The sequence below is a fragment of the Schistocerca serialis genome, chromosome 5 (assembly GCF_023864345.2).
Source record: "Schistocerca serialis cubense isolate TAMUIC-IGC-003099 chromosome 5, iqSchSeri2.2, whole genome shotgun sequence".
Taxonomy (NCBI): domain Eukaryota; kingdom Metazoa; phylum Arthropoda; class Insecta; order Orthoptera; family Acrididae; genus Schistocerca; species Schistocerca serialis.
The window spans coordinates 76417426-76430772 of record NC_064642.1 but is presented as its reverse complement, the minus strand read 5'-3'; positions in this window follow the sequence as shown (position 1 = coordinate 76430772).

The following is a 13347-nucleotide window of genomic DNA, read 5'->3' as shown; positions in this document are numbered from 1 at the left end:
CTAATCAGGGTGTAGATATTCTCTTTAGCTCATGTGTTGAGAGTGATAAGATTGATTGTGTCTCAGCTAAACTACTTGGGATCCATCTTGACTCAAAATTAATGTAGAAGAGTCATACGGATTATATTTGTACTAAGTTAGCACGTGTGATGTATTTGTTAGGTAAACTGAGGTCATGTGTTAGTGGTAAGTTATTACTCAATGCATACTATGCCTTTTTCCACACCCATTTAACATATGCCACTTTGTTGTGGGGAAACTCATCCGGAGCAAAACAAGTTTTCATTTGGCAAAAGAAGGCAGTCAGATGCATGCATGGAGTCAGAAATAACGAGTCTTGTAGACCATATTTAAAAAATCTAAAAATACTAACAGTTGCAGCCCTCTTTATACTAAGTTGTCTGATACACACAAAAGAAAACCAACACAGTCACAAACTACGACAATCTATCCATCACCATGACACACGTATAAAACAGCAAATTGACATCCCAGTTGCTAGACTAAAGAAAACTCAAGATAGTTACAGGTACATGGGAGCAAAACTGTTTAACATGTTGCCAACAGAGGCACATAATGTGTCACTGAATGAGTTTAAAGTGTCACAAAGAAATTGCTTGGAGAAAAAGCTTTTTATACAACAGAAGAGTTTATAATGTGCACTAAAGATGATCTTAAGTGCCAGTACTAATATAGTTTCACTTAGATTAAACTTATAAATGTAAATATAATGCAAATACCTTGTGCAGCATCAAGGACAAATTTTTGTATCTTATTAGACAATAATGATCTACAATATATTATACCATTTCTGTTAGTTATGTAAACTGTATATGTACACAAATGATGACATCAATTGCATTTTTAATGCCTAAAGATGGATAATAAAATAAATAAATACAGAGTAGGTCTCCTCTCAGTTGTGATGCTGGTACTGTGACAGAATTTACAAGAGATAAGCTTTGGATGTGGACCTGGACACAAGTGATTACGCTGAGTTATGTTTCACCTTGTTTTCAGAATAAATCTTCTGAGTTGTAATTAATTCTGACTTTCCATTTGGTAGTTTGCACCTGGGACACAACACACGCCACATTGAAGTATCTTGTGAGTTTATTTGGTTGTTGCCGACTGTTCATTCCTTTTATGAGTTAGCTTGGCACACTGTGTCTTATCTTGCAAATAAAAGTTAAGTAGTGGTGAGGCTACCCCTCTCACCCTGTATGCTTTAAATTTATTCAATATAACTGTGTGTGTCACAGAGCAAAAGCTATACTCATATCCAGGAATGTGCCTGTTACCTTATCTGTTTCATCTAGCTTGTTTAATGTTTCATGTACAAAAGTTGCTACTGCTGTTAAAGTAGATCTCCATTATCTAAAACCATATTGTACATTGCTGAATAGATTATGTTTGAAGAAATATGCTTCAAATTGATTTAATATTACTTTCTCTAGCAATTTCCCAAGCTCTTAAGTTAATGATATTGGCCTACAGTTTCTCATGTCAGTTTTTGTTCCCTTCTCATACACCAGTGGGATTTCAATGATTTTCAGAAGATCAGGGAATTCTCCATGGCAGAGGGACATATTTATTAAATGTGTCAGAGGCTTCACTCATTCCTTTAGCAGCTTGGGTGAAACATCATCCCAGCCACAAGACATTTAACTTGAAATTTTGACAGGCACCTTCAACCAATTACCTACAGCCTGCCCTCCTGCAAAAAAAGACAACTATAATTCTCTCCACCAACTCTCCACAGTTTATCCCTTTGCAATCCTGTGCACTACTCATCATTGTCAATGCCATCTCCCTCTGTACCAACAACTCCCAATACCTACAGCCTTGTCACTATTGAACAACACCTTTCCCATGGCCTGACTGAATCCAAATCTACAACCTCCTCTCTGGTCACATGTTTACCATGACTGACTATAGGCCCTCACCCATAATTACTTCTCCTTTAAAGGCATCACCTACAAACAAATCTGTGGTACAGCAAGGACCTGCATAGTGCCATCCTATGCCGATCTATTCACGGGCCATCTAGAGGAATTCTTACTAATTACCACGAATCCCAAACCCCTCACCAGTTCAGATTCATTGATGACATCTTCATGAATTGGACTAATGGTGACACCTTGTAACATTCCTTCATAATTTCAACACCTTCTCCCCCATTTGCTTCACCCGCTCCTCCTGATCCCAACAAGCTATCTTCCTCAGCGTCAACCTCCACCTCTGTCCACATCAAACTCATCAACCACTAACAATACTTCCACTCCAACAGTTGCCACCCATTCCACACCTAAAATTCCCTTCAATAGAGTATGACCACTGAAGGCTATTGTATCTTTAATGATGACTAGTACTTCTCCAACTATGTCGTGTATCCCACTGGGGCCTTGACAGACTGAAATTACTCACTCAGCCACGTCCAGCAAAGATCTCTGATGTATTGTCTCATCAGTCAGCCACCATAGTCCCACATGGACACAGTCCAGCCACAAAGGAGCACTCCTCTCATGACTCAATACCACCTAGTGATGGAGCAAGTGAATCACATTCTCCACCAGGGTTTCAACTATCTCTCATCCTTTCCTAAAATGAGAAATATTCTCCTCACCTCTCCCACAGTGGCATTTCACCACCCACCCAAACTACACAATATCATTGTCTGTTCCATACTCAACCCCCCCCCCCCCCACACACACTACCAACTCCTTGCCTCATGGCTCATGCCCATGTAATGGACCTAGACGCAAGACCTGTTTCATACATTGTCCCGCTACCTCCTACTCCAGTCCTGTCACTGGCATCTTCTACCCCCAAAAATGGTAGATTTATCTGTGAAAGCAGCTATCTATCGAATTATGACTAGGAGAAATACTAGACAACAATTTACAACAAATATATACATTTCAACACAGATCCACATAATCTCAAATTTATAATGGGTTCATAGCTATAGGTCCAGGTTTGGAATCAAGTCAGAAATTTCTGCAGATGAATTGTGAAGGCCTTGCATTATCACTCTGAATGCTCTTAGAGAACAATCAAATGTTATGTGATCTACTGTTTGCTGCTTTTCATCACAGTGAATTTTCACCACAGTGAATTCAGAGGGGGGCTTCCATAACCGTTGGTGCAGCAATGCTCCACAACTGCCCTGGTCGATTATGATCCAATTCAGTGTGCACCAGTGCTGCTGGGTTAGATGAAACCTGACTGCTCCCAGGGAGTTTTGATTAGTTGGTGATGTTTCATAGAAGATTGCTCACGCCATTGATTTTCCAGGCTTCTTGCATGTTGAAGTCACTGTCCTGTAGGCTTATTACTGTGCACCATGATGGTCTTCTGGGCTGCAGTCACTGGGTTTCTGACAATATAATACCTGAATGAATTGTTTATTTTTTTCCCTCTCACACATGAATGATGACCACCAAACTGGCCAAGAGACAGCTGAATTACCCAGTTGCTGAACATCCCATCCACTACAAAGGGCTTCATTTTTATAACTGCTTCACAGCCTGTGCCATCTGGATACTTCCTACCAATAGCAGATTTTCTGAAGAGCACAGGAGGGAACTTTCCTACAACATATCCTGTTTTCATGTAATGCCAGCCTCTGGTCTCAACCTTCACTAGTCCCTCGTTGCACCCCTTCCCTAGTTCTGCAGTACATACACAACTTCCATCTTGTCAATGCAACTAAGAGCCCTTTCGTCTTCTCTGCTTCTGTCTTCTCTGTGTCTCTCTTCTCCTCCCCCCCCCCTTGCACAATTCCCCCCCCCCTTTCCTCACCTTCATCTCCACCCCCCCCCCCCCCCAATCACAAATTTCGATTCTGCACCTACCAGCCATATCCTATTCCCATCACATACCTGCAGGTTAACACGTACAGCACTAGTGTCTCACCCCACCCCTAACCTGTTATGCCCCCCTCTGTACCGTACTTTCTCCTTACCCCCACCATCCAACCCATCTACATTACTGCTCACATCTTACACAGTGGCAGTCAGTCCTTAGCAGCCAGAGACAGTGCTCTTGAGTGTATACATTGTTGTTGTGTGAATGTGTGAGCATTCTATTTCTGAAGAAGGACTTTTTCCAAAAGATGAAAATATTTCTAGTGTTGTTTTTCATTGTGTCTGGCTGCAATGCAGTGTTTTTTCTCTAATGAACTGCATTTAACAAATTTAAAGTAAATTTCTTTTTTCCAATAATATTATGAGAAGGATAGATTGCTACTGACCACACAGAAGAGACATTGATTCACAGAGTGAGTAATAAGCTATCCTTTTCATAATATTGTTGTTATTCCATACTAGACCTTCCACTGTTTGTTTTTTCCCCCTATAATGTAAATGAATGTGATACTGATGTCAATAAATATCGTGCGAGTGGATGGTACATTTTCATTCTCAACATAATACTGTAAAACAATGAAATAAGGAAAAAGTAAAGAACATTTAAAACAACACACTAGGCTATGAAGGCCCAAAGGATGTCTTCCAGGAACCGTGTCATCCTCTGCCTTGCAGCATCGTGTGAATGTGGAAAGTAAGGACACATGGCCAGCACACTGCTCTTCTGGTCATTTTGCAGACTTTTCAGACTCTGGGGCCGCTACTACTGTGTCAAGTAGCCCCTCAATCGGACAGGAGGCTGAGTGCACCCTGCACCAGTCCTCCAACCCAGGACAAATCCTTGGTAGTACTAGGAATCAAACATGAGTCCTCCACATGGCAGCCATCTTAACTGATCACTCAGCTTAACTGATCACTCAGGTGAACATAAAGAACATATGGCACTTAAAAAATAAGTTTTCAGGAACTAGTACCAAATTTGTCAAAAAAAAAAACACTGAAATTGTGAAAAACAGACTGAAAACATCAAAAAATAATACTGAATTTGGGAAAAAGTAACATTGAAATTGTCAAAAAATAACGCTGATATTGACAAAAAATGACGCTGATACTGGTGACAAAACACCAAAATTGGCCAAAAAATAAAATGATTTTTTCTGTCCCTGTCTATCATAGTCTGATGCAGCTGTCTATGCTAGTCTGCCCTGTGTAAGTCTCCATAACTACATCCACTTGAATCTGCTTACCATAGGCACCCTCTACAGTTTTTACCCCCAACTGTTATCAAACTAAACTATTCCTTGCTATGTCAGGACATGTCCTATCAATCTCCAACTTATTTTGATCTGTAATAATGTTGTGAAAAGGAAAGTTGCTACTCACCATGTAGCAGAGATGCTGAGTGCAGTGTGGTCTCAGTTGCCAGAGAATCCAGTGAGTGTGTATGTGTGTTTGCCGTCTAATTCTGATAAGGTCTTACTGGCCAAAAGCTATATTTGTGACAGTCTTTTTTGTTGTGCCTATCTGTGACTCAGCATTTCTGCTGTATGGTGAGTAGCAACTTTCCTTTTCACGATATTGTTACATTGCATCCTGGATTTTTCATTGTTTGATTTTATTTTGATGTATTTGTCCCATAATACTCTTCCCTTTTCAGCTTTATTCAGTGCCTCTTCATTGGTTACCTGATCCACCCATCTATCTTCAGCATTCTTCTGTAGCACTTTAGTAATGTTAATGACTCTCACTACACCAGAGAAGGTAATGTCCATCATAAAGTCTTTAAAATAAAAAAAATCTAGTGATTGTGATAAAATATCAACAAATATAACTACAGAGTGTTCTTCTCGGTTTAGTACTATGTTTAATTATTTGTGTAACCAGTTATTTATCACTGGAACATTTCTTGATTGACTGGAAAATGCTGAAGTTAAGCCTCTATATATGAAAGAAGATAAGGAAATAACATCAAACTTCCATCCATTTTACCTTTTACCAACCTCCTTCAAAATTTGAGTAAAGACAGTACACAGATGTTACTTAAGCATCTGACTACAAATAATATATTGTCGGAGTTGGGATTCCTAGAGGTTTTTTAATATTGGGGGATCCTATTTACACAGTCATCAAATGTACCTAATTCATAATATAATAAAGTACAAGATACTGGTGTATTCAGTGACCTATCTAAGTCATTTGATGGACTGACTGATGGATTAATTGGTTGACTGATTGATTTTTTATGGGCCCTGTCATATCATACAGCACAAACTGTACAGTTGATATTGGACAGGTCAAAGAAAAGTTGAAAGAACACGTAGTCTTCACAAATAGCAGCAAATCAGAATTAGGTACATATTCTTAAAACTTAATTGATCAGTAACTTATTTAGTTACATATTCAAAAATTCTTTTATGGAATAGCAACAGCGCTTTATTAGAAATGCCTTTAGTTCAGTTTTCAATTTTGGATACTTAGTAATTTTTATTTCCTTTGCTATCTTCTTGTGTAGTATTACACCAATGTTAATTATGCTCCTCTGATACACTTGTAGCTCTATGATATTTTGATGAATATTTGATTTCCCTCTGGTACAATAGTTGTGTACATTTTTGTTTTGTAGTGGTTTCCCTGTTTTCAAGAGGTAGCCTCTAGTGAACAAGATAGTTTCATAAATGAACAAGTTTGGCACAGTCAGAACACAAGTTAAGTGAGTTTTACAGGACTCCATTTTTTATTCTTAGAGCTCTTTTTTGCATTCTAAAAACCTTTATGCTGGATGTTGAGTGTCCCCAGAAAATGATACCATATCGAAGCAGTGAGTGGAATTGTACGTAATATGGCTGCGGTGCTGTTGTTTTGCTCGTTGTAGACTTTAACATTCTTAGAGCACAGCACATTGATGAGAGTTTCCAAGACACATTATTTATCTGTGTATCCCACTTTAAGGATTTCTGTACCCACAAAGCTAAAAATTTTCTGAGAGATAACTATTTAATCATGTTCAAATAGACATTTGGTTAGATGGAGAAAATAAATGAAAGTTGACACTCACAGTTTTTTCAGTATTTACGATGAGTTTTTTTTTTCTTTTCATAGAACTTTCTGCTGTTGACTGCAAGGGTTCTGGGCTGGCTCCAATAAACAATATGCAGGTGTCATCAGCAAATAGGATAGTTTTTTGGAGACTCATATGTTCAATAAAGTTGCCCACATAAATGAAGAACAGCACTGGACCTAAGATTGAGCCCTGTGCTGCACCATATTTTATTGGTAATTTGCTAAGGAGGAAGTAGTTCTTTCTTGTTTTGTTCTTAGTCTTGAATTCATACTGGAGTGATACCTTCTGCCTGCAATTTTTTAGGTATGAACACAAACAGATATGTGCTACACCTCTTTCTCCTCACACTTTTAATTTTTCAAACACAGTGTTAGTTATGTTCTAGGACATCAAAGGCTTTTGACAGGTCTAGAAAAATACATGCAGCTAATTTATGTTGATCAAGGGATTTTAAAGCACAGTCCAAGAATTCAAAAATTGCTGTCTGTGTAGGTTTAGACTTTCTAAAAGCATATTGTTGTACAGTAAGAGGTGAATATTTATTTATGAAACTTAAAAGCCTGTCATAAAAGAGTTTTTCTAGACTTTTTGAAAAGGAACTTAGCAGTGACACAAGTTGGTAATGCGATATTTGATCAGAATAAACTTTTTTTAGCAGCAGTGAAACTTTTACTATTTTGAGAACATCTGGAAAGACATCAGCTTCTAGAGAGAGGTCGAAATTTTTGACAAAGGTTTTGCTGTGTGGTGAGCACATGCTTTTAATATGAAGTCAGGTACTTCATCATGGCCACTTGACATTTTATTGCTTAATGATTTAATTTTACTTTTAATTTCATTGGAATTTGTTTCATAAACATGCGCAGAGTCATCCACACTCACTGATTTGCAAGCGATACTTGGGACAAGTTCTTTACGCTTTACTAGAATGAGTTCTTCAGCTGGTGAAGTGAAATAGTCATTGAATTTTGTTACAACAGATACTGAGTCTGTAACCTTCCCCCCCCCCCCCCTCCCCCGCCCACCCGCCTTATAGTTCTCATTTTGTTAGATGACATCTACATCTACATCTACATCTACATTGATACTCCGCAAGCCACCCAACGGTGTGTGGCGGAGGGCACTTTACGTGCCACTGTCATTACCTCCCTTTCCTGTTCCAGTCGCGTATGGTTCGCGGGAAGAACGACTGTCTGAAAGCCTCCGTGCGCGCTCTAATCTCTCTAATTTTACATTCTTGGGTGACTATATTTCTTACACTGGAAATTTTTATGCCTTTAGTTATACATTACTTATTGTTGTTATGTTTCATTGTTTTTATTTCTTTTGGAAATGCTACTTTGCCATATTGGAGAAATATATTAAGAAATCTCATGTACATCCTATCACCACTGTTCTTAGTCAGTAAGAAATTAAAAGTTATAATGTTATCTTCAGAAAAACTTCTTTTTTCAACTACATTTTCCAGTGGTGGCTCTAGACAAAAACTGAACATCAGTGACGAATCAGCTTTGCGAGGATCCTTTCACTTTCCAGTCAGAAAGAAAATGTTAAATTAAATTATCTGAATTATACAGTAATAATAATTACACACAAATTTTATTATTATAATATACAAGGATTATTGAAATGAAAAAAATTACATTAAACAAACACACATTAAAATAAACAAAACTTCTGGCTTTTCACCTAACTGATTTTTTTTTTTAAGATTATGTCATAGTTAATACCAGCTGCTGTTTCTGCTTCAGCTGATAGTATTGACAACACAGATAGTCTTTCTTGGCACATCGTGCTTCTTAAGTATGTCTTGGCAGAATGAAGAATCAAGAATTCTATTCACCATAGATCATTTTACAATGATACTGGCTTCATCATACAGGATGTAGTAGTACATACATAATAATAAAATAATGTCAATACATTGTGGTATACATTTTAAGCATGGCAGTGCACCAAATTATACCAGGATAGTTTCTAAAAGTTAATGCAATAACTATACTATACCATAAATATTATAATATAGTATAGTATAATATAATGTAGTATAGTATACCCAGTACATAGTGTATTGTGTATGCTATGTAATTATACACAATAATATTTTTAACTACGGAAAACTTTTAAATGCTAATATCCTCCTTAGGCATCTCAAAGAATTCTTTAATGTCATAAAATGGATGATCTGACAGCCAGATGAACTACTTAATTTTAAAAATTTTTATATCCATAGACCGAACATGAACTGGCAGTTTATTGAACATTTTGAGTAGGTTTACTTTGTGGGAATTTCCTTTTCTTGCTAATCTGTGGCATGGTATGTCTAAATTACCCTTAGCTCTGGTGTTGTATTCATATATTTCCAACAAATTCTGAAATATTGTTTTAATTTAGAGTACAGACATACAAATGTATAAATTTATAATTGTGAGTATTCTGAGTCTGGAAAAAAGAGGACCACAGTGCTCCCTATGACATCTTTTACATTTTATGTGTAAGACTTTGTTTTGTAATTTCAGAATGTTCTTGATGTAAGGGGAGTGCCACCACATTGTGAATTGTGAATTGTTGTTTGTTAGTCTCATAACATACATAATCTAAATCATTTGATTCAGGTACAGGAGACACATCAAATTTTGGTAAGGTTTTACCATATACATACAACACCTGATTTTAACAAATGATACCGTAACAATAATACAATATAAAAATACACATACAATAAAAAAACTAACAATTAATTACAACTGATTTTAACAAATGGTATCATAATAATAATAATACAATTTTGTTACACATACAATAAAAGACTAACAATTAATTACCCCTTGCTCAAATTATCATGTCATCCTCTATGAATTCTTCTACTGAATAGTAGCATTTATCCCATAGAATCTGCTGTAGCCTTATTTTTAGACTCTCTGGCTTCATTTAAATACATTTTTGCCCATTAGCTTGTTATATATTGTCATCCCCATATACTGTAGAGTTCGTGCATATAATTTCAAATGGTGTGTGGGTAACATAAAATTATTTTTATTTCTTGTGTTGTATCATCATCATCATCATCTTGGACAGTTTCCAGCCACTGGCTGGGTCTGTTGGGAACACAAGCCTCTCCATCGTGTTCTGTCTTTCCACCATTCCCCCTCTTCCACTTTCGTCCAGTTCTCTCCTCTTCTCGTCACACATTCCTTCACTCCCTTCACCCATCTATCTCTTGGTCTTCCCCTGGGCCTCTTCCCCTCCAGTTGCAGATCAAACATCCTCTTTGGAATTCTTCCCTCATCCATTCTCTTCATGTGTCCATACCACTGCAGTCTTGATTTTTCTATCCTGTCCTGTACTGGTTCCTCCTTTAGTCTTTCCCTCACATACACATTTCGCAATCTGTCTCGTCTTGTTACACTCAACCTGCTCCTCTGGAACTTCATTTCACTAGCTTGTATTCTACTTTTGTCGCTTTTGTGCATTACCCATGTCTCACTTCCGTATGCCAATATGGGGACAAAGTAGGTTCGGTTTATAATTCCCTTGGATTTCTGTGGCACCTCCTTGCTCCAAATAAGCCCCCTAATGCATTTGAAGAACTGCCCTGCTTTTCTGCACCTTTCATTTATTTCCATTGCGTTTCCCCCCTTACTTTCAATCATGCTTCCCAGGTACTTGAAGTTCTCTACCACTTGTAGTTTTTCCCCTCCACAAGTTATATCCACATTTGGCCTATTCTTCTTCCTTGTTGTGACAATTATTTCACTTTTCTTTGCAGAGAAATGCATTCCATATTGTGCTTCCGTTGCCTCCCATACATCTAACTGCTCTTGCACCTCCTTCTCGCAATTTCCCCATAACATCAGGTCATCGGCAAAAAGCACTGCTTTCATTTTATGATCTCCAATTGCATCTGATACTTGCTGTAGGATCTCATCCATAACAATAATAAACAATAAAGACGAAAGTGCACTTCCCTGTCGCAGCCCATTTTCCAGCTTGAACCATGCAGTACGTTCCCTCCCCACTATCACACAACTCTCACTTCCCTCATACATTTTTCTGACTTTTCGTGTTATCTCTTCATCTATCCCTTTTGCGTTCAGCACATCCCAGAGCTTGTCCCTATAGATACTGTCATACGCCTTCTCAATATCTAAAAAGGCCATGATTAAGTCCTTCCCGTACTCATAGTGCCTTTCCTGCAGTTGCCTTACCGCAAATATGAGGTCCGTTGTTGATCTTCCCGGTCTGAAACCATACTGCTCCTCTTGCAGTCTACTTTCAATACTGCTTCTTATTCTCTTCTCCAGGATCTTTTCATAGATTTTTCCACGGTGGCATTGCAGGGTGATTCCTCTGTAATTCTCACATCTCCTTTTATCCCCTTTCTTGAAGATCGGGACTATAATTCCTTTCTTCCAATCCTCAGGAATTCTGTTCTCCTTCCACACCACCCTCAGCACTCTGTATAGCCACTGGGTTCCTACTTCTCCTGCTTCTCGTATCATATCCACTGTTACTTCGTCCCAACCTGGTGCCTTGCCCCCTTTCATCCTCTTTATGGCTTCTTCCACTTCATTCAAAGTTAGATCATCAATTTCCCCACTATTATAATTGTCTGCTGCCTTAGGCTCTCCATCGCTGTTAGTTACCCGCTTGACGGCATTCAACAGATCTTCAAAGTACTCCTTCCAAATCTTTTTGAGCTCATGCATTTCCTCTACAACTCTTCCATTATTATCCATGATCCTCAGGCACTCGCTTCTGTCGTTCCTCTTATTTCTTACCATGGTGTAAAGTACTTTTTTGTTCCCTTCACTGTCCTCTTCTAACATTCTTGTCCATTTTTCCATCCACTTCTTCTTCTCCGCCCTTACTATGGTCTGTGCCGCTTTCTTGCTTCCCTTATGTTTTACCCTAGCTTCCTCTGTTCGGGTCTGGAACCATTCTCTGAAGGCTTTGTTCTTTCGAAGTACTGCCTCTTTACATATGTTGTTCCACGATGGGGTTTCCTTACTTCTCCTCTTTGTGCTAGTTCTTCCGCACACAGTCTCAGCTGCCTCAACTAGAGCCCTCTTAAAATCTCCCCATTCTTCTTCCACTGTTCTCTGATCTTCCTTTGGCAGCTTCATCCTGATCAGTGTCTGGTACTGGGTCCTCCGTTCATCCTCTTTCAGCATCCATGTCTTCAACCTTTTCTCCTGTATGTCTGTTGCCCTCCTATCTTTTTTCTCTCTCAGGGTGGCTACCAACAGCCGATGGTCACTGTCTAAGGCCTCAGATGGAATGACCTTAACATCTGTGAGGCTGCTCATCATCTGCCTATCCACTAGTACATAGTCTACTACTGAAGTTTGGGACCAGTCTCCACTGTACCAAGTTATTTTGTGGCTACTTCTCATCTTGTACCAGGAATTTGCGATCGCCAGCCCATTCCTCTTGCAGAATTCCAGCAACAATTTTCCTTCTCTATTTCGGTTCCCCCAGCCCTCTGGTCCCATTATCTCCTCGAATCCTTTCCTGTCTGTGCCAACATGTGCATTGAGGTCCCCTATTATAATCTGATTACTTCCATTTAGCTGCTTTTGCATGTCATCTTCAAATTCCTCCTTCTCCTTTTTTGTACACCCCACCTGTGGGGCATATGCTTGGATGATTTCAATGCTTTTTCCTTTCACTCGTACTCTGGCTTTTATCATTCGATCATTGATACCTTCCACCTCCTCCTGCAGACCCTCTCTGACCACTATTGCCACTCCATTTCTTCCCCTGTCATTCCCTATCCAGTACAGTTTACATCCTTTACTTAGTGGTTTTTGACCAACTCCTCTCCACCTAGTCTCAGCAAGTCCCAAGATGTCCAATTTCCTCCTTTCCATCATTTCTACAATTTCTTCTAACTTCCCAGTTAGAGTCCTTACGTTTAAGGTGCCCAGTCGTAAACCATCTTGCAATCCTTTTCCATTGCTTGGTCGGTTTCCTTTAAATCCGTTCCGTGATCCGAGGCATGTTCCCTTTTTGAAAGCAGTTGATTTATCCACTACTGGCTTGCTAGGCCTATCGCAGCTTCACCAGAGCCCCGTTAGCCGTCATGTTTCAGGGTTCCCATAGGGCCTTCCCAGCTACCGTAGCGGTCCTGGGGCACACGAAGTCCCCGCTGTACATCGCCCCTATAGTCAGTCCCCTACTTTGTGCCGTTGCCCATCTCCCACGACTTGGACGAGGGGTTGGACTTGTGTTGTATGTGTGGTTAAAATGATTTTCCTCAAATAATTTTTGTCTGCTGTGTACAAAGATTATAATTTCATAAATGTATATGGAGGGAACTGTTAGGATCTGTAGGTTCCGAAATAATGGGCGACAAGATTCTGTTTGTTATGCACTACACATGTATCTTACAATTTTCTTTTGCAGTTTCAGTAT